This window comes from Ceratotherium simum, chromosome 9 (assembly GCF_057802395.1).
Source record: "Ceratotherium simum simum isolate JZ-2026a chromosome 9, ASM5780239v1, whole genome shotgun sequence".
Lineage (NCBI taxonomy): Eukaryota > Metazoa > Chordata > Mammalia > Perissodactyla > Rhinocerotidae > Ceratotherium > Ceratotherium simum.
Window position 1 is genome coordinate 6,502,963 of NC_141908.1, and position 22,470 is coordinate 6,525,432.

General features: G+C 37.9%; 1 protein-coding gene across 2 annotated transcripts in view; it reads right to left on the reverse strand.

Annotated features, from left to right (window-relative positions):
* The window catches only part of CNTNAP5 (contactin associated protein family member 5), a 760,035-nt gene that overhangs the window by 599,575 nt on the left and 137,990 nt on the right, over window positions 1-22,470 (reverse strand). The window contains exon 2 of one of the 2 annotated variants that reach the window (XM_087435029.1): window positions 2,550-2,633. The exons of the other annotated variant lie outside the window; for it this stretch is intronic. The gene's annotated coding sequence lies outside the window, so the exon portion shown is untranslated. The remainder of the gene's footprint in view (window positions 1-2,549; window positions 2,634-22,470) is intronic. 2 annotated transcript variants of the gene reach the window in all.

The window sequence follows — 22,470 nt, forward strand, 5'->3', positions numbered from 1 at the left end:
CTTACCAGCTGGTTCCCTTTAATCGATGATGGATGGCTCTGGCTTAGGCGTTTATTCTCTTCTAAAAAGACTTTTCTCACTGGAAGAGAGGGAACCAGGCAGAGTTCAGGGCTAAGTCCTAAATCTGACCCTTCTTGTTTTTGGCATTCTTTTGTACACTATTACTCAAACAAAATTTATCCAAGCTAAGGCACTAGAGAGAAGACCTTAATTTATTACATGCAGATAAATATTAATTATTCTGAGATCCTCAGATTATCAGATTTCAATTTTGGAAACGCTACCTTTTATATAACTCAATAAAAATCCTGGATATAATTTCTTGGATCAAACTGCAGTGTGCCATTTGTTAAAACTCTGTACTCTAGAGAATATTCGCTTATCACAAGAGAGAGGAAGGGGTAGGGTCCATCAGACAATGCACTCCACCAATTGTTTCTGTGGTCCAGAGAGCTTACCCATCTGACATCAAATATGATCCTGCAGGACCCTATGAAATGACCTACCAGGCACTCAAATATAATGATTTTTTTTAGACATTTCAGGCCTCTAGATAATGATTTTTTGGGGACAAGCTAAAAATAAAAGCTTGTTCCAAGCAAAATGCTTCAGCACGTTCTACTTTTCCTTGTAAAATGCTCTTCTCGCTCATCCTGAATTACAGTTGTGATTCTTAAGAAAATGTTGGCTGTAGCTATGAAGACATAAAATGCTATAAATGTTATATGGACATGTCCAGGTATTTTGTGCTGTAATTTAAAAGCATCAATAAAGTTTGAGTTGTATTCAGAGTTTGCAAATCTGTCACGGTCAGATGAATTCAATTTCCATTTTTCCCATACCCAACCCTTGAAATTATGCATGAACAGATTAAAAATAGCAGGAAAATACATTGTATTGTGTTGACTACATATCTCCCATTTTGGAGGAAATCTTTAGCAATAAAATAACATGAGAAAAGACACACTGGAAAGCAATTATAACCCTGGGAAAATTTCATTTTATTGCTGAAGACAGAAAGTGGTGTATTTCAAAAGTGTGAGCAAAGATTAATGGAGATGAAGGGAGTAGTAAGTGCCCATGAACCAAGACATTTCACTTTAATGTCTTTGCAAAATATGAGAAGTCATCATTTCAAGTCTCAATAACCTCAAACTGAAATGTATTCATTGCTTTTTTTAATTCCTTCCCCCCACCCTCCAAGATTGTGCTTTGCAAGTTGAATGGGCCTGACAAGGAGTTGGTTTGAAAGTTAAGGGTTCTTTTCCTGAACAAGGTTAAGTTTAGATTTGATGACAGCACAGCTTGGAAATCTCCTGCCAAGCATTTCCTCCGGGCAAGAAGGCAGAGGATTTTCACTTTCTCTGTCAGCTTTAGCACTATCTCAAGTGGTCATGAGTCAACCTCGGAAGAGAAAGGACAGAAGGAAGAAAATAAAACCCTTAATGCATAGCATTGATCTGAGAGTTCCAGACAGAATTTTTCAAGTGCATTTTGATGAATTGGGTCACAGAATCTAGTTCCTTAGAGTCAGTATAATGTGTTAAGCAGGCATTCTGATTTGTTTAAATGGAATTTTAATTGGGAAATAAATTTAGTGTAGTAAGAAGATGTGAATGCATGCCATTTGATACTAAATATTATACTTGTCACATAGGCTTGGACTGAATCTATATGAATACTTACAAGTTGAAAATGTTTAGTTGTTTGCTCATGTTTCATATCTATTGATGTTTGAACTAGACAGTATTTTTTTTTTTTCTCCTGCTGTACCTATGCCTTCAAAGGAGGTGGACCCTGATGAATGTCCTACTTTGGTCATTTCCCTGTAATACTTCAGCCCATTCCAACATCCTGGTGGCTTGTGTCGCCTATTATGGTCCAGGCATCTGCTTTTGATTTCCTGGGGTACTTTTGGAACAGTGCTTCTCAAACTTACTGAAAGTATGAATTACAAGACTTTGATAAAATGCAGATTCTGATTCAGGATCAAGCTCCTGGATCTCTGATGCTGCTGGTTTGTGAGCCACACTTGGATCAGCAAAGCCCTGAACACTGGTGGCCTCTCTCTTCTAGTTTTCTCTTATTTTACTATTTCATGTAACTGCCTTCACCGGCCCAACTCAGAGCTCTGGAATCTAACTCTCTCTTGTAGTAGCAGACAGAGACTTTGGTAAATTTGTCCCAGCCTCATGGTGGAGGAAAAAGGGTTGGTAGATGAAGAGAAGGGGAGATTATCAGTGTGGGCATTGTTTAGACAAAGTTGCCTGTCCTTTCACAAGTGTATTGCAATGTATGCCATATGTATACTGTTCTAGTTGCTATAACTACTGTCATTACAGTAGTACACACCATTTATTGAATTTAGACAATGGGCCACTGTGACAGATGATTTACATAAATTAACTCATTGACTCTTCCTAATAATAATTATGCGTTATTGTCCTGGTTTTATAAGGAAACAGATTCAGAGCATTTAAACCACTTGCCCAAGGTCACAGAGCTGGGATTGGCACTAAATTTGTCCAACACCTGTTACCATTAATTACCTTATTACCATCCTTCAGAATTGACCCAGGATACTTCAGTCCATTCGATTCATTTGCTGTCAGTCTCTTGGCCAATCTTGCAATCTTGGAACATTTAGAAAAAACATGAATGATTTCTACATGCATTCTGCCAAGCATTGTTACAATATCTATCAGAGTATATCCAAACCAAAGTTTAAGTTAATTGCCAAGTACTCCAGAATGGTGAGCGGCATAGGGGGCTGGTATAGTGTAAAAGGAGCAGGGTTTCAGATGCATGCCCTTGAGTAATCGATTTAACCTCTCTGAACTTTGTTTTCTTTGACATAAAATGAGACAATTACCCTTTTTGAGTGTGACTGTTTTGAGGAAAATTAACTGTGGTAACATATATAAGACCTGGCTTATTGTCAAGATTCAGTAATTGGCTCATTCTTTTTCTTTTTCAAAAGTCAGTGATGGTTAAATATCTTCTGATTAGCTGATTGATTAATATAATTTCCATAATTATTGTAAATTGTTACACCTTAATCTTGTTTTTGTCCTTTTGGCTAGGTTTATAAGCAGTGCACATACTCAAGAAAGGGCTTTGGCAGGTTCTCCCCGAGGATTTTAATCTGTCACTCCAATTTAGTTGTCTTTAAGAACAATTATAGCAGACACTGTTTTGCACCAATGTCACATAGAAGGATGAAATATGAGTCTTCATTTCTCCAGGCTGCCAACCCATGGAAGGCATGTGCCTAGACTCTTTCCTCCATGACTAACGAAAAAGATTCAATACGGTCCCCTCTGGAGGTGAAATGGGCTGAAAGATGTTTCCAGAAATATGTAGACCTAAAGTATTCATTGGAAGAGGAGAAAACTTAAATATTGACCAAGCTAAATTGTTTCACATAAAATTAAGCAAATATCATTGGATTTTTATCAAAATTTGGTCTTGCTCCTTTTTTTCTTTTAATTCTCATAAACTTAAGAAAAAGCTATTTCTTGATTTGCCTAGCACTGCAACTAACATTAAACAATTTTATGTTAAAGAGCTGGCTTTTAAAAGAAAATAAAAAGTAGTAATGCAAATGACTTTTTTGACATGATTGCTAGGGAAAAGAAGGGAGGGAGGAGAAGAGGAAAGAATAAAAGAAAAAGAAGCACATTTTCCAAATTTAAATTTTCTCAGAAATTTCTGAATTCCAGGGTCATTTGGAGTTTTATAAAATAAAATGAAGCTTAACTCTACAAAACTAGAAGTCAGTGTTAAAAGTTATGTGAACAGCAATTAGAAGGATGTGCAACTATGACATACAACTATCTGCTAGGGCCTTGGGGAGAAAAAGGGAAAAATAAAAAAAGGAGGAGGATTGGCATGGATGTTAACTCAGGGCTGATCTTCCTCACAAAAAAAAAAAAAAAAGGAAGAAAAGAAAAGTTACGTGAAATACAGCAAAGAAAGCAGCATCTTTCGTTGTCTCGCTCTCCAAGTGATGGCTCCTGATGTAACAAGCACTAAAAACTGGATTATGTCATTTCCATATTTAAAAGTAGCCAATGGCCCCCATTACCTTTGGGGTAAAATCACAATTCCTAAGTATGGCCCACTGGACTCTTCACCATCCCCTCATATGCCTCTCTGACCTCATTTCCCTAAGCTCACACTGACTTGCCAGCTAAGCAAAACATGCTGGGCTTCATCTAAAATTTTGATTTTCAACTCTTTTCTTCTCTTCTTTTATTCCTTCCTTCATATCATTTTATAAGCCAGAAACCAGAAAAGAACAGAGAATAATATAATAAACACTAAATTCTCACCACCCCAAATTAGTAAATATTTACTACTCTTCATATTTGCTTCTGTTTTATATTTTTATGAAGGAAGACATTACTGATATCAGAAAGGAGCCTTTTACCACCATCCAGAGTATAAGCATGAATTTGGTGTGCTTATTTCCAGTAAATTTTATGTTTTAGCCATGAAATATATTATTTTTAATGTATTTAAAGTTTAAATTAATGGTACAACATGCACATCATTCTGCAACTTGTTTTTTCCAGTCAAAATTGATATTTAGATCTGCCCACACTCATACATCTACTTCTAACCCATTCTTTCAAAGCTCTGTTTTAGTTTTTCATCATGTGACTATGCCACATTTTAGTTATCCACTTTCTCATTGAATTTAAGTTGTGTTTATTGTTTTGCTTTCACAAATAATATTTCAGTAAACATCCCTGTGAGTGTATCCAGAAGTAAGGTTTCTGGGTTGAAATATATGTGTATTTTTATTTTTATCAGAACTTGTTATATTATTCTTCAAAGTGGTTGTATCAAGTTACACCCACCCCCAGAAATATGAGAACTTCAATTTCTTCCACATATTTCTCGACATTTGATATGGTAGATGTTTTATCTTTGCCAATCCGTCAGATAAACAATGTTTCCCAGATTACTAGTAGGAGAACATATCTTTTTAATATTGTAGTGGCCTTTAAACTTTCTTTTGAATGAATTACCTGTTTATACTCTTTATCAATTTTTTAAAAATGGTGTTGCTTGTTTTTTCTTATTGGTTTTTAGGAGTTTATCATATATTCTGGATACTAATTTGTTTGCATATTATATAGTTAAAGCATCTTTTTCCAGTCTTTGCTAGCCTTTAACTTTTCATTAGCCCAAAATTCCTCTCAGGTTTCAGGATAATTCTGATTCTCCCCTGAGTTTCTCACCGTAAACGTGAGGGAATGTTATGTGAATATCCTGCTCTCTATCATCTTGTTTCTCATTTCAGTCTCATTTCAGACCGTATTTTCAGTCTCACCCTGACCTCATTTGATGTGAAATCTTCTCGTCACTCTCCTCCTCCCTCTAGGCTGCTCTTCTTTTCCATTGTCCTCACACACACTGCTACTCATGCTACGGGAGATGACTGTGGACTTGTCTGTCTCCACACCCACATGCTGAACTTCCTGAAGGGTTCAACTCTCTTTTTCATCTGTGTATCTCTAGTGCTTAACACAGAGCTGGGCACATTGTAGGTGCTTAATAAACATGTCTTGAGTAAGTATCAACCTGAGCAATAGCAACATAAACATTAATGGAAGTGAAAAAGTGACCATGGAGTGTTCATAGCGTCTTAAGATGTCTAGCTTGGCTGGAAAACTGGAGAGGAATACAAGAAGAAAGTTTGGTGGGGATGGAAGGCCCCAATTACATAGAGTCTTAGCGTCTTAAGATGTCTAGCTTGGCTGGAAAACTGGAGAGGAATACAAGAAGAAAGTTTGGTGGGGATGGAAGGCCCCAATTACATAGAGTCTTAGTACACTTAGAAGAACCTGGGATAAGGGAGGAAGACTCCATTGAAGAAGTAGAGTCCTGGAACGTAGAATGATTTCAGTCACTCAGTTGAAAATAGATCCTCCTGAGGGAAAATTAAAAAGACAGGGGAGAAAGACGGCCTTCAAGGAGGGCTCATTTCCCTGATGAGTATGACCAAGACAGTGGAGCAGAAAACAGAAGAGATAAGACTAAGGCAATTCCAGCCTTGGAATTCAGTGCTACTGCTGAACTCTGCTGGAGAGAAGCTCTCTCACCTGGATGAGGAAAGGAGCCACAAGGCATCCTCAGATATTTCTTGGGTACTCAAGACTTACAGGCCAGGATGGGCAGAGGAGGCCGGGCATTGGACCAATACAGCTTCCAGACAAGATAACACTGCTGGCACTATGAGAAAGCAGAGTGGTCCAGGCTGAGACGGAAGCAGGAGATGAGGTGACTTGTAGGTGGGGCAGCTCTACAAGCCTCAGGGTTCCATACCTGGTACTAGCCATTTGAGTGAATCTCAGAAAGTGAATAGTAGCTGGATTGATTTTATGTCTAAGCCACACTTGTCTACTCTTAGCACTCGTGATGGGGGCAGCCCAGGAAAGGGAGAAGATGAAACATAGCATGTTACTACCTATTCCCGTGGATGAAATAGATGCTGAGAGAGGGGGACTCAGAGGACTCGTGGATCTCAGAGGTGATTCAGCCTGAAGATGGCCCTGCTCCCGGGGATGGATGAGAAGGCGCACCATGGGAGGGGGTGGCAAAGCTGCAGGGAATCCAAGTTTCAGTCAACATTTAGATGTCAGACAAGCAGATTGGAAGCAGTCCAAGTGTGGACAATTTGTGTCTCTGGACAAAGAGTTCAGGATCTAGGTAGAGAGGTAAGAAATATAAGACAGGACAGAAGTGCCTTCAGCCTCTGAATAAAGCTAGGGCTTGAAAATTGAGTGTAACTGAAAATGCAGTAGGTATTTTAAAGTTATTAAGAGGATATTCTGCAAAACTTTATGCCAATAAATTTCAAAACCTAGATAAAACGGAAATATTTGCGAAAATTTTAACCAATCAGTGGTCTCTCCAGAAGAAACATATATGTGTGTGTGTGTGCACGTGTGTCTGTGTCAGGACCAGTGAGTTTCACAGAGAAATTCTACTGAACTTTCAAGGAACAATCCTTCTAGCATTCCATAAATGTGTCCAGAGCTTAAATGAGGAAGTAACCCCACAACTAATACTCTGAGACTAACAGAAACTACTAAAACTCAATGAGGACAAGGAAAGAAAGTTCCAGGTCACTCTCACTGCCATGGACACAAGAATCCCTAACAGATCCAGCAATGTATTGAAGATAATCAGTATGACCAAGTCAGGTAAGTCCTCAAGAGAGCTTAGTAATGTATCAAACAGAGTAAATCCTGAAGAGAATCAGCAATAGTTAACATGACAGAATGGTTTCACATTAGATATGTATTTAAGATTATTCACCAAATTAAGATATAAAAGACGGAAATAATATAATTCATTCAATAGATACAAAATATCAAAATTCATTATCTGATAAAAATATCTGAACATTTTTGACAAAAACTTTTAGCAAATTAGTTTAGAAGGCTATCTATGCCAAACCTAGAGCAAACATAATCCTTAATGGTGAACTGCTGAAAGCATTCTTCTAGGATCATGAGAAAAAGAAATACGCCCATCATGAACAATTCTTACTCCACACAGACCCTAGGGAACATAGTGTGGCAAGAAAAAGAGAGAAAATTTCTGATCATTGGAAAGGAGAAAGGATAACTCTCGTTATCTGCTGGTAATATGATTGTATGCTTAGAAAATCCTAAACAATCTATATAGAAACTATTAGAATTAATAAGAGCATTCATCAAGTTGCTAGAAATAAAATCAATGTACAAAAATCAATAATGGTTATATGCACCAGCTGCAAATAATTGAAAATATGATTTTAAAAACAGAAAATTTATAGCAGTTTTTAGAATCTTAGAATAAATCTAATAAAATATGTGAGAAAATTATAAAATATATGTTTGAAAGACATTTTAAAAGACCCAAATAATGGAGAAAAATTCATTATTTCTGAATAGGAGGACTCAATGTTGTAAAATTGGTGTTTGTAATTCTCCCTAAATAGATATATAAATTTATGGAAACATTAATCCAAACCCCACGTCTGAATTCCTTTCCCTTCTGTCCGTCTTCCTTTCTTCCTTCCTTTTTTGACTATGACAAGCTGACACTGAAGTTATTTAGAATAATAAAGACCCAAGAATATGCAAGATATTCCCAAAGAAGAAAAATAAAATAATGAGTGGAATAGTCGTGGTATATATAAAGAATTACTAAAAATCTGTAGTAATTAAGGGAGTGTACTGGTATGACCTAGAATATTCCAATGCAAAAATAAATAAATAAATAATCAATCAATCAATCATTCAATCACCCTGAAACAGCTCCAGAAATATATGGAAACTTGATTTGTTATGGAATTGGTGCTATGGATCATTAGGGAAAGAATACACTTTAACAACTAATGGTGCTGTAAAATATCCACGTGGAAATACACAAAATTGGACACACGTCTACTCACTCCATACACAAAAAATACATTCCAAAAACATTAAAGCCTTAATTTAAAAGGCAAAACTAAAAAATTTTTAGAAAACAATATAAGAGAATATCTTTATGACTTTGAGCTAGAAAACTTTCTTAAATAAAATACAGAAAATTCAGATTATCAAGGAAATAAAGGATTAATTCAATTCCCCTACATAAAAATTAAGAATGTCTATTTATTGAAAAAAAAAGTAAAATTTCAAGCTACAGATTGGGAGATAATTTTGGCAACCATATAACTGACAAAATATGAGAATTCAGAATATATAAATAAATTCTACAAATAAACTTTGAAAAGGCAGATGACCCAATAGAAAAATATTCAAAATATCTGAAGAGCAACTTAAAAAAACAAAATGAAAGTTAGAAACTCAAATGGCTCATAAATTTAACAACAAAAATATCTCATTAGTATTTAGGAAAATGAAAATGGAAATGAAATACCATTTCACTGCCTCCATTTTGAGACAAAACAAAATTTTTACAATAAGAAGTCTTGGTGAGGATAAATAGCAACTGGAATGCCTACAAATTGCTTGTGAATTGGTGGAAATATTTTGGACAATGTTTTGATACTATTAATAAAGTTAAAGAGATACGCAGTTGATGAACAGGAAATCCCATTGCTCAGTGCTTACTCTAAACAAATGTTTTCCCAAGTGCACTAAGATATGTGTAAAATTATCCATGATGGCACAGCAGAAAACTGAAAGCAATACAAGTATCAACTACAAGTAGAATGAATGAATAGACCGTTGTATATTATACAAAGGAAAATCATTCTTCACTGAAAGTAAACTGAAGGTGCATGCAAAAACATCTATAAGACTTAAAAAAAAAAAATATTGAGTGGAAAAGTCAAGTCCTAGAAGAAGATACAGTGAGTTAATCTATTTATATGAATCTATTTATATCTATTTATATAATCTATTTATATCTATTTTATATATCTAATTATATAATCTATTTATATCTATTTTACAATCACAAAAAAACTACATATAGAACTGTAGGTGGTAAAACCTTCTTAAAGGAAAGCAAGTAAACAATAAACAGGGCCGGCCCCATGGCTTAGCGGTTAAGTGTGTGCGCTCCGCTGCTGGCGGCCCGGGGTTCAGATCCCGGGCGCGCACCGACGCATCGCTTCTCTGGCCATGCTGAGGCCGCGTCCCACATACAGCAACTAGAAAGATGTGCAGCTATGACATACAATGATCTACTGGGGCTTTGGGGGAAAAAAATAAATAAATAATAACAATAAACAAAATTTGTCAGGATATGGGCTACCTGCAAAAATCAAGGGGAAGAGGAAAAGATTGGAGAGGGGCCCACAGGCAGATTCTCACAAGAATATAACATTATTTTCCATAAATTGAGATGTTGGGTATACAGATATGGTTTCATTATTATTCATGTCTTTTACAAATATTATTTTTATAAACTTTCAATTTAACAAAAAATAATTGTAGAGGAACGAAATAAATATTTAATGTACAAATGAAAGTATATAGATTATTTAGAACTGATTTAGGAACACGAGACACTACATACATGCCATTTATCCAGACAATCTACCATTTCACCTGGAGGCTTTGCAAGTGTGTGTGTACTGCCTGTCTCACTGCCAAAGATGCTGGGAAATGGACTGGGGCCAAATCTTTAAGCAAAGCCAACATTGTCCCCAAAGTTTGGGACATGGGAAGAACTAAAGCAGATGACAGAGTCTGAAGCTTGTTATAGGAGTTTTGAGACCAAGGCATCATGTATGATCCTGGGTGACCTTTGGCCATCATAGTGTGTTTCCTTTGAATTTTATTAATTTCCTAATTAATTAATTACTTTACTAATATTACCTTTTCTTTAAGTTAATCTCTTTTAAAAAATGTTTTGTTAAGGAAAGTCTCTTCAATAAATGGTGTTGGGAAAACTGTACAGCCACATGCAAAAGAATGGAAGTAGACCATTATCTGACACCATATGCAAAAATTAACTCAAAATGGATTAAATATTTGAATGTAAGACCTGAAACCATGAAACTTCTAGAAGAAAACATAGGCAGTACACTCTTTGACATCCATCTTAGCAGCATAATTTCAAGTACCATGTCTGACCCAGCAAGGGAAAGAATAGAAAAAATAAACAAATGGGACTATATCAAACTAAAAACCTTCTGCACAGCAAAGGAAACCAACAACAAAACGAAAAGACAACCTAACAATTGGAAGAAGATATTTGCAAATCATATACCTAGTAAGGGGTTAATATCTAAAATATATAGAGAACCCATACATCTCAGCAACAAAAAAAACTAACAACCCAATAAAAAAGTGGGCAAAAGACCTGAACAGACATTTCTCCAAATAGATATACAGATGGCCACAGGCACATGAAAAGATATTCAACATCACTAATTATCAGGGAAATGCAAACAAAACAACGAGATATCACCTCATGCCCATCAGAATGGCTATAACTAACAAGACAGAAAATAACAAGTGTCAGAGAGGATATGGTGAGAAGGGAACTCTCATACATTTCTGGTGGGAGTGCAAACTGGTGTAGTCACTATGGAAAGCAGTATGGAGATTCCTCAAAAAATTAAGAATAGAACTACCATACGATCCAGCTATTCCACTGCTGAGTATTTATCCAAAGAACATGAAAACATGAATGCACAAAGATATATGCACCTCTATGTTTACTGCAGCATTATTCACAATAACCAAGAGTTGGAAACAATGTAGGTGCCCATAAAGGGATGAATGCATAAAGATGTGGTATATATACACAATGGAATACTACTCAACCATAAAAAGCATGAAATCTGGCCATTTGTGACAACATGGATTGACCTGGAGGGTATTATGCTAAGTGAAATAAGTCAGAAGGAGAAAGTCAAATACTGTATGATCTCACTCATAAATAAAAGATAAAAACAATAACAAACAAACACATAGAGATGGAGATTGGATTGGTGGCTACCAGAGGGGAAGGGGGAAGGGGTCATTAGGCACATGTGTGATAGACTGTAATTACTCTTTGGGTGGTGAACATGATGCAATCTACACAGAAATAGAAATATAATGATGTTCACCCAAAATTTATATAATGTTATAAACCAATGTTACCGTAATAAAAAAAATGTTTTGTGAGTATTTTACAGTGGGAACCAGGATGCTTTCTAGATACTTTTGGGTTCAAGAAAATACATTGGAAGTACTTCCACAAAATATGCTATACTTATGTGGCAATGGGCATCTCTCTGTTAATGAGTATGGGTTAATGAAAATGTGGAGAACAATAGAAATGACAATTGCTACGCATACAACTATTAATGTCTTTCATGATAAGAGTATTGCTTTCATTCCTGTGTACCCATACTATTTTTTAAATTAAGCTCCTTACTCTCAAAACAATCATTCAAGGTATCTTTAGTTAACATAAAGAAACTGAGGCTGACAAAGTTTCAATAATTTTACCATGAAGTGGAAGAGATGAGATATGAATCCCAAACTGACTCCAATCCCTTGCTTTTAACAATTGTAGCCAGCTTACCCCTTACTACATCTCAAATATGGACAGGGTTTTCTTGTGAGATAGAGCTCTATTTCTTCTTTGTCAGAGGTAATATCTTGAACAATGTAAGCCACTGTATGTGTAGCTTGACAATTTTCTTCTCCCCTTGGGCATGTTTCAAATCATTATTTTCTGATAAGAAAAATGCTGCTATTTTTATCTAGTGCCATTTATTTTTCAAAAGAAGGGCACTAAAAATGACTGCACAAAGCACCCTGATTCCCTGCCACAATTAGGTCCATCATCCAACCAGAGGCCCACAGTTTATTTTAACTCACAGTGGGCAACTTGGCTGCACTTTACACAGTACCTCAGTTTTTGAAGAGTCGTGACAAATTAAAATTCCTTATTGAAAACCAAAGCTTGTGTGACCTTAGTTAGGAAAAAAGAAATTGGACCAAGGAACAGAATCTTGAGTTAACGATATTCCTTATTTCTTGATTCATTTTCATCATTTCCTCTCTCCCATCTCTTATTCTCTTTATGTCACTTCCCAACCCTTCTCCATTTCCCACATGCAATCGTTCATATATGATTAATGTGTATATTTTGTTATATTTAGTCTTGCTAAATGTTTTTCTTCTTTATTACTATGTGTGCAATTTTTTTAAAATTTTTGTAAACAGAATTACGTTATATAAGAATGGATAAACTACAGCTCAGGCCAAATCCAGCCCACTGCCATTTTGTTGCGTCACAGCCACATCCATTCAATTGGGTCACGTCTACGGGGCTGCTTTCATGCTACAATGGCAGTGTTGAGCAATGGCAAGAGGGATTCTCTGGCTCACAAAGCCGGAAATATTTTCTCTCAGGCCATTTGTAGAACAAGTTGGCCGACCCCTGTCCTAGGGTATTCATTGACCATATTCTGCTCATCCACTCTGGCAGTGAGGGGTGCCAAGCCTCCCACATGATCCCTAACACCCTAAAAAGCACTAAAATGAGCACTTTCAGGAGCGTCCCTCCAGGGACCCGAGAATCTCTCTAGAACACATGCTCAGGACAGGAATGCAGCATCACAATAGAGTGTCCATGTCAGCCGCTCTCCAGCATGGCCACTCCAGCCTGCACTGCCATAGCCACCTCGTCCACTCCAACCCTTGGCCTTGCTTCGCTGTCTACTTCTTGCCAGAGTGATAGGTGTTGAGTGACATTTCATGGTTTAAATTTGCATTATTGATTTTTAATAAGATAAAGCTTCTCTTCAGATGCTTTTTACATTTTTTGAATCTTTTCTTCTGAAAATGGCTACGATCTGTATTTGGCCTATTTCTATTGGAGTTGTTGTCCTTTTAATCATTATTTTTGATGTGCAGGATCCCCTACATATTTTAACGACAATCCTTTACTGAATTGGGACACTTCAAATAACTTCTGCTATCCTGTCATCCATCTATTAATTTTTCCCATTGTGTCCAATGTTGAAAAGAAATCCTTTTTTGGAGGATTAATGCTGAATTAATAGAGCTATCATTATTATTGTTAAAATATTATTATATTGTATGCATATTATATATAATTATATACAATTGCACTGCGTATATTATTATATTATGTATAATGTTATATATAATATATAATGCATATGTTACATGTTATATATTATTTTATTGTTATAAAGTAATAAACACATTATTCTAAGTAAATATTTTTTTCATGGATACGCTTTTATTTTCAAATACTATAGATTTGTAACTGGCTTAATAATTGTATGTAAATTACTTTCAAATACTTGAGATTATATTCTAAGTAAATATTTTTTTCATGGATACGCTTTTATTTTCAAATACTATAGATTTGTAACTGGCTTAATAATTGTATGTAAATTACTTTCAAATACTTGAGATTACTTGCTAACCTCTAAAGGAAGCATATAGAGGGCAAGGGGATGCATCCTTGTCAAATGACCTCAAGTTCTAAACTGGAGAAACCAAGCATCCTTGGGCTATGTGATGACATGGCACACCTGTATATGGAGGACCTAGATTACATCTGTAATAGGAGCAATTTGGGTTTCATTAACATATATGACAGCTGATTGTTCCCGTTGTGCTCCTCCATAGCTGGCTGAAGCATTTGGGGACAGTGTGAAGGGTGTGCTGATGTACCAAGTGCTGGAAAGGCTCAGTAGCCCAGAGGAGAACAAAAATGGGGGAGGGGTTGGGAGGCAATTTGAAATGAAGAGATGTTGCAATAACTATGTCCTGGAACCCATAAAGGGATCTGGACCTGGACATGCCCGCAGGCCCAAGAGGAGTCAGAGGTGGCGCCCTGTGCAGTGAACAGGGACAAAGCTATAGCCAGAGAGATGCGGGGCTAAGGTTGATTAGGCCACTTATGACCCAGAGCTGGAGGACAGCAGTAAGGCCAGCTCCACACGCAGTCCTGCTGGGCTCGCTTCTGTTTATTGCTGAAGTCTGCTCAGGACTGAGGTCTGGCAGCACTTCTCATACCTCCCCTCTCCATCTCTTCCCTCCCCACCCCCTCTTCCTCCCCAAGGTACATTTCAACCATCTGCTGAAGAGTCAAACCCCAGGTCTGAAATTCAGAAGATTTAACAGGGACTGGTTTAAAAATAAGTGTTTCAAATTTCATGAACAGGCTGTGCAATAGACAAAAGAAATCATTAAGGTAGAATGTGGAGCCCCACGTGTCCGGTGAGGTATGGTTTTCCAAATGAAAGGTTAGTGGTTTGGTGTCTTTTAAAATCTTAACAAAGTGTTTGCTTTTCAAAACTAAAGTTACCAAACCAGAGCTTCAGAGACCTTTCTTTTTCCATGCTAAGTGAAATTCCATTCACATTCCTCCTTAAAAGAGCCTGTTCTTCAGACTTTTCCTTCATTCAACAAATATCTCTTGAATACCCACTATGTGCCCACACAGCCTTAGATGCCTGGGATACTACATTGAACGAAGAGACCCAGACCCCTGCCCTGGAAAATCCTAGCTCTCGTCTGCTGGAGACAGATAATAAGCAATGGACATAATAAATAAGTAAACCACGTGTTATAGGTTGAACTTTTTCCCCTCCAAAAAAAGATATATTGAAGTCCTAACCCCAGCACCTGTGATTGTGGATTTATTCAGAAACAGAGTCTTTGCAGATTTGATTTAATCAGGTTAAGATGAGGTCATTAGGGAGGGTAGACCTTAATCCAATATGACTGGTGTCCTTATAAAAAGAGGGAAATTTAGACACACAGACACACAGGAAGAATGCAATGTGATGACACAGAGACACAAAGACGCACACAGAGAAGACGGCCATGTGAAGACACAGACAGTCCAGTTATGCTTCCACAAGCCAAGGAAGGCCTGGGGCTGCCAGACACTGGAAGAGGCAAGGAAGGAGGTTCCTTTAGAGACTTCAGAGGCAGCATGGTGCTTGCTGACACCTTGATTTTGAACTTTTAGCCTCCAGAGCTGTAAGACAATAAAATTGTGTTGTTTTAAGCAGCCCAGTTTTTGGTAATTTTTTATGGTAGCTCTAGGGAACTAATACACCATGTGTGCTTGAAAATGATAAATGCTACAAAACAAAGGAAAAATAGAGCAACACAAGGAGGAGAGGATGTTGGGGGAAGCAGGAGAGCGGGTGCAATATTAAATAGGTGGTCAAGCTAAAACTCCTCTGACCATAAGATTTACCAAGAGTGGAGGGTGGTAGCCCAAAGGACATCTAAGGGAAGGACACGCAGGCACAGGAACTGATGGACAAAGTCCAGCAACTTGTAGCTGATGGGGCTAACATAGAGTAAGGGAGGAGGGGGGTCTTGGCCAGATCATGAGGGCTTGTTGGTGACTGTAGGGGCAGGGCTTTTACTCTGAGTGAGAGGGGAGTCAGGGGTTGGAGGTTGTGAGTAGTGACATGATCTATTTCATATTTGAACACAGTTGCAGAAGTGCTGCACTGGGCCTAGCTATCGGGGGGCAACAGTAGCCTCAAGGAGACCTTGTAAGGCACTAATGTACAAATCTGGACAAGGCACAATGATTGCTTGAACCTGAGTGCCAGCCAAGGGGCTGGTGAGAAGACAAGGTCCTGGATGCATTTTGAAGGTAGAGCCAATGTGCTATCCTAACAAATTGTACGTGGCACATAGGAGAGAAAAGGTAGTCAGGGGTGCTCAGAGGTTTTCAGTTTGACAACTGACAGGATGGAGTTGCCACAACTGAAATGATGCAGAAGCTTACAGGTAGAGAGTGTCGTGGAGTTCAGTTTTGACATGTTAGACATCTGAAATGTCTGCTAGACCTCAGTCTCAGTCTGGGTGCCGGTAGGAAGCAGATGGCACTCTCAAACATATGGAGGAGACTGTAACAAAAACACAATACTCATAGTGTGGGGAGGGTGAAGGGAAACTCATACAGGATGGCGGAGCACCCTGGGTCAGTCACAGTGGGCAGAGGTCAGCTTCGATGGTCTGCAGGGATAGGCAAGGAGTCAGGGGTGCAAAGGGCAGCTGGAGGTGAGGGAGAGGGCAGGAGGGACAGCCTTCTCGAGGGACAAGCAGCTAACTGTAGTAGCAGGAGGCAGGAACGGAATGTGGAGCAAATACTCTGACCTCACTCACCCCCAGCCCTTGTATCTCCTCCTCATGCCTCCCATGGATAGAACCCAGTGGAAGTCAAAGAGATAGAAAACCAATTGGTGGGGCCGGCCCCGTGGCTTGGTGGTTAAGTGAGCGCGCTCCACTGCTGGCGACCCGAGTTCGGATCCCGGGCTCCCACCGGCACGCTGCTTCTCTGGCCATGCTGGGGCCGCGTCCCACGTACAGCAACTAGAAGGATGTGCAGCTATGACACGCAACTATCTACTGGGGCTTTGGGGGGAAAAAATAAATAAAATAAAATCTTTAAAAAAAAAAAAAAAGAAAACCAATTGGTGAAGCCTAAGCTCCCAGGACCAACCAGGGGAAGGACGGAGAGTAAGTGTGCAGGACCAAAGGAAAGTGTCCCACTCAGCCCTTAAGCTACCGTCATGGCAATGAAAGAACACCACAGATTTCACATCGCAGGTCATCTATACAATCCCTGAAGCTACCTAAAGACCGTGGCTCCTTAAAACAACCCAAGGAAGCAGGTTTTCTAATCTCCCTATGTGACAAGATAGCAGTTCATTCTTTATGTCTCTTCATGTAGCTCACGTTAAAATTCATCAATGACTCCTCATAGCTTAAAAAAAATAGTTCAAATCTTTAGCATATCAGCTATGGTCCTGCTACCTCTTTGGCCTGACCTCTCCATTTTTTCCATTTTTACATCAGTCACATCAAATAACTTTCAGTTATCTGAATGGGCCACTCTTTCATACTTCCCTGGCCTTGGAATGCTGTTTTTTCTTACTGGAAGTCCCTGCCATGCTCTCCACGTGAGTTATCTCCACAATATCCCAAGTAGGTAGGTACTGTCTTCTCCAAGAGTCTTTCCTTATGACATCTCTCCCCCGGAGAGAAGGCAGGAGCAGGGAGAGGGGCATCAGTGGAAGTTAACTGGGGTCGGTGGGACTGGGAGGTGCCTACCAAAACCACCTCTGCACATTTATTGAAGGGTCTTCCTTTCCCCTCCCTCCCCACACCTCCCTCACCCACCAACCACAAAAAGGCTCAAGCCCTCTGCTACAAAGCAGTCAGTTCTAGGTGTTCTTCCTCTGTGACCCTCTAATGCTCTATGATTGCCTATGCCACCTAACCCGTTACACTGTCACATTTGGACATTATTTGTCTATATCTACATCTTGACCGTAAATTCATGCAGGCAGAACTCAATTCTCTTCACCTTGGGGACTCTTTGTTGAATGACTGTATCAATTTTGAATCTGCACCCTTCTGCCTTGCGTTTAGTTCATCTTCTAGTTCCCCCCATTATCTTGTATGTTCTGTCCCTTGGAGTACCCAAAGACAATGTAAACCTTCTCTCTTCCAGAGAACATCATCTGAAGCACCTTCAACTAATATTTCCTCAAACATCAAGACATCCAAGGAAATTATGCAATACTGGCAAAAGTTTTTTTCTTTTTTTCTTTTATTTTCCATTCCTCATATAAATATTAGGATGTGACTCCAATTGGGAAGTTTTACTTTCCAATTGTAAATGTGATATTTACAAAAATATCACATTTCCTCTGCTTATTTCAAAATAATTCATTTCAATTATAAGTCAGTCACTCCTGCTTCAACATAGTAAGAAAGAGAGATACATGCATTCACACCTAGAAATAAAGTCTCTTTTGTTAAATATCAACACTGTTTCAAATATGAGATATGACTTGGATAATTTTATTTACAGATGGTTAAAATTATTCCTTGGGAACATGCAGATGTTAGAGGGTTAAGATATAAAACAAGTTCTGTGTCTAGTATGACTCTACAAAAGTTTAGTGATTTAACAGTAAACATGACCTTACAGAAGATATCTGAATAAATCAAAAATTTTTATTTTGAATAAAAGATAGAGTTAATGTTATTAACTTAGAAGTACTAATTAACACTCTCTTTCTTATTTATTTTGCTTCAGGAAAAAAAAATCAGAGATGTTAATACTGTAAGATGAAATAAAAGAAAAAAATACATATTTTTTTTGCCTTTACAAGTTTAGTTAATATCCTTTAAATCAGTCATGTTATCTATGTTCATCACCAATTTTAACTTGAAAAAGCAATCTAGGCAAATAACTACTTTCAGAGCAGTGGTTAATATTAAGAATACTGACTCAAATTAACCATATTTCAATAAGGCCAGAAACTCTAGTTTCTCAATAATGACTAACCTTCAGATTCTAATAACATCAAGACACTTCATACCAAAGGGAGAGCATCTGTTCTTCAGGCTGAATACAAGTATCATTCACATTAATAATTACGCTCGCCCATTACTAACTTGTTAAGCCAGATTTCCCCCAAGACATTTATTTCAGTCAACATGCACATTTGTCGAAAAATATGGTTTTCATAAACAGGACACTGATACAACTTTCCTTCGGAGTATTCAGCCTCTTTTTAAGAAAAAGGAAATGAAGAATAAATATATATATATAACCAGATCTGTGTCATACATATTTTTTGGTCTGAGGAAAGGAATAGAATAAAGTAGTCACTCAGAGTCTTTCTCAGGTCTTTAGTCAGAAAACCCAGATGCACTTTGTAGTTTTCTCTTGAATACACTATTTCTTTGAAGATACATACAAAAATAAAACACAATCTGCAAAAAGTATAAGTATGTATTCAACCTTTTGAGTTCTAATAAAATATGTTAAAAAAAGTCAAGCTTGGGGCTGGCCCAGTAGCATAGTGGTTAAGTTTGAGCACTCCGCTTCAGCGGCCCAGGGATCACCGGTTTGAATCCCGGATATGGACCTACACACCGCTCATCAAGCCATGCTGTGGCAGGCGTCCCACATATAAAGTAGAGGAAGACGGGCACAGATATTAGCTCATGGCTAATCTTCCTCAGCAAAAAGAGGAAGATTGGCAATAAATGTTAGCTCAGGGCCAATCTTCCTCACCAAAAAAAAAAAAAATTCAAGTTTGTACCATTATCATCCAATAGACGAAAAGATGTCTACATTTGCAGATAAAAAATAAACACCTTGAGTGGTATCCTCCCAGAGCATGAGAAGAGTTGAAAAATTGATGCCAGGAGAAATAACACATAGTCAATAGTTTCTATAAACAAGGAAAACTAGAGAAAATACTTAGAACAAATTACCTACAGACAGGGAATTTACATATATATATATATATATATATACATAAATATACAGATATGTAAAATTTATATGTTATCAACAACTATATTAATTATTAGATATCATATGATCTTTTTAAGGAAACGGACATCTGTTTTTACACCTTTATTCCTGCTTTAATGAAGAAAAGGCAGCTAGCTTCAGAGAAGCAGATATTATGTGAGGAATTTCCAATTTTACGCCCCTTTTCTAAGAGCAAAATTACCTCGATTGAGCTTTTTTTCTCTTGCTACATACATTTTTGATTAATTGACATACTAGGAAGTAGTTATTTGCAAGGCTGGGATATGTCTGATTTTAAGGTTAGAATACTTGATCCAATAAGTGTCCCACAGGGCCACCTTGGAAAATCTGGGAATTGAGTCCTCAGCTCACAAGTGAGGAAAGTATGTTATTTGAAACTACACTCATCCCCTCCTCTGTAATAGCGCCTTTAGTGATGGTTACCACCCACCGTCATGTCTAACTCATAACAGTTACTGTTAGGCTTCTCCAACCACCCATGAAGTTTGCTTGTAAAGATCATTGCTACCAATTGTTAGCTAATAGTGGCTCGGATCACATCCTTGTTCAGACCACCAAAGCAATCAGTTCTTTACATAACATACACATTATGGAACAAAGAGAGAGAAAGCTTACCCTTAAGGTTACTTAAGAAAAGTGGTCTGGCAAAACATATGAAGGTTGTAATTTTTAATTCAAGCATGAAGGTTTTGTATCTTCTTTTCTCTTTGGAGAGAGGCCTCAATTCTAAGGTCCCACAAATAGTCAGGCAAATTGGTATTTTTTGTAATTTTCCACATGCAGAAAACTTCAGTGAGTTTAAAAGACTTGTTCAAAGCTTGCACTGGAGACAGATGAAAGTCAGGTGTGGGAGTGGTATCCGTTCTACTCTGTAGCACTAACTTCCAGAGGGCATGGTCTGAGGGCAGCTCAGTCTCCTCTTCCTCATCCCCTGTGTCCTTTAGATGAACACATTATCACTTATATATTTAGAATAACAATCTTGTGACTCTTAAAGGTGTTTTGGAATTTATTAGCAATCTAATGAAAAATGTCCTGCCAATTCTTAAGATGTAGATCTCTGTCCAGTCCATTAAATACAAACAAAACAATACATCGTAAAACTAAAACAGTCTCTCTATATAAAAGGGATTTTTCTCCTTGGTTAATCTGAGTTAATTATGTTGATAAAGATCACCCAGGGCTCTCGTCATCACTAGTTTCATTCACACTCTTTCACATACATTATCTCCTATGAAACTATCAATAATTTTCAAGATAAATATGATAACCGCAATACTGGCGCTACAATAATTGAGGCTCAGGGTAGTTCAGCGACCTGCCCAGGGTCAAGGAAGTAGTAAATTGCAGAGCAGATGTGTGAGGACCACTCCAGGCTACACGGCCTCCACTCCCCACAGGGTCAGCAATGGCTCCTGGGCGACCCTGACTAACAAGGCCTGGGAGGAGACTTTATGAAGGTTTTCAACAACATCAAGTCAGACTATCACATATTTTACTGATTTATTTTGTTTACCTCCCTTCACTAGAATATAAGTTCAACAAGGTCAGAGGTTTCTGCTTCATTTACTGCTGTATCTCCAGCACCTAAGCGTACCTGACACAGGTGCTCAACAAATACTTTTGGCATGAACAACAGGAATTAAAATTAAAAATAAAAATTCCTAATTATCTAGAGGATGCATATGATTAGAATGTGCATTTCCTAAACATTTTGGTTAATTTCAGTTTGACTGCTTTATGGAAGTAAACACTGAAGAACTCACTGAAGGCTTAATCTTCAGAACACTGAAATCCCATTATACGTGGTCTTGAGTTCCATCATCTAGGCCAGACTTAAGACATCCAGATGTAAGATCCCTTAGGCCATAATTAACTTCATTCTTCACGACAGCAGCAGCTCCAAAGCACAGCAGATGCCACTCTTTAATTCCGGCTGGTGCTGAAATAACACTTTCTCTCTTTCTCTTTCTCTCGCTCTCTCTTTTTCTCTCTTTCTTCCTTTCCTTTCTTTTCTAAATAGATCTTTCAATTAGTTAGTTTAATTTTAAGAATCACTCTGGATTTTGCTAGAGGATTTGATTTCCGAACTTCCCCAGGGGTCATTGAAAACACTGATTTAGCCAACTCATAAAGCTCTTTACCATTGTTCTTCCTTCCTTCCTTCAGGATTTCTTGTTTTCTGCACTGGATCCATGATAGATAGCCTTTCTGCTCAAGTGAAAAGAGTCTAAAAGCAACACACCTGGAAAGGGAGGTTACCAGGAATGCTTCTGTGCATAGGGTCTCCTAGCTCCAAAAGCCACCCCTCACCTTTCCTCTGTTGAAAGTCAGCTCAAAAGATCAGATACCAGGAAACTAGTGAGATCAGAACATTGTACCCGACACTACTTGCTTCTCTCACTTCTGTGCCCATCTCCAATCCCAGATCAGACACTCAGTGACCTTCTCCACCTCTCTAAAAATTCATAATCTCAAAAGATGATCTGCCATTGATTATTTATACTTTCAGGTGCTGAGTCAATATGTTTTTCCTCTCTCTGCATTATTTGCATTTAACCTGGCTCATTTTATGAAATAAAACCTTATCCCCTATTACAAGAATTTCAGGCATTAGAGAACAGGGAGGGAAAGACTAAT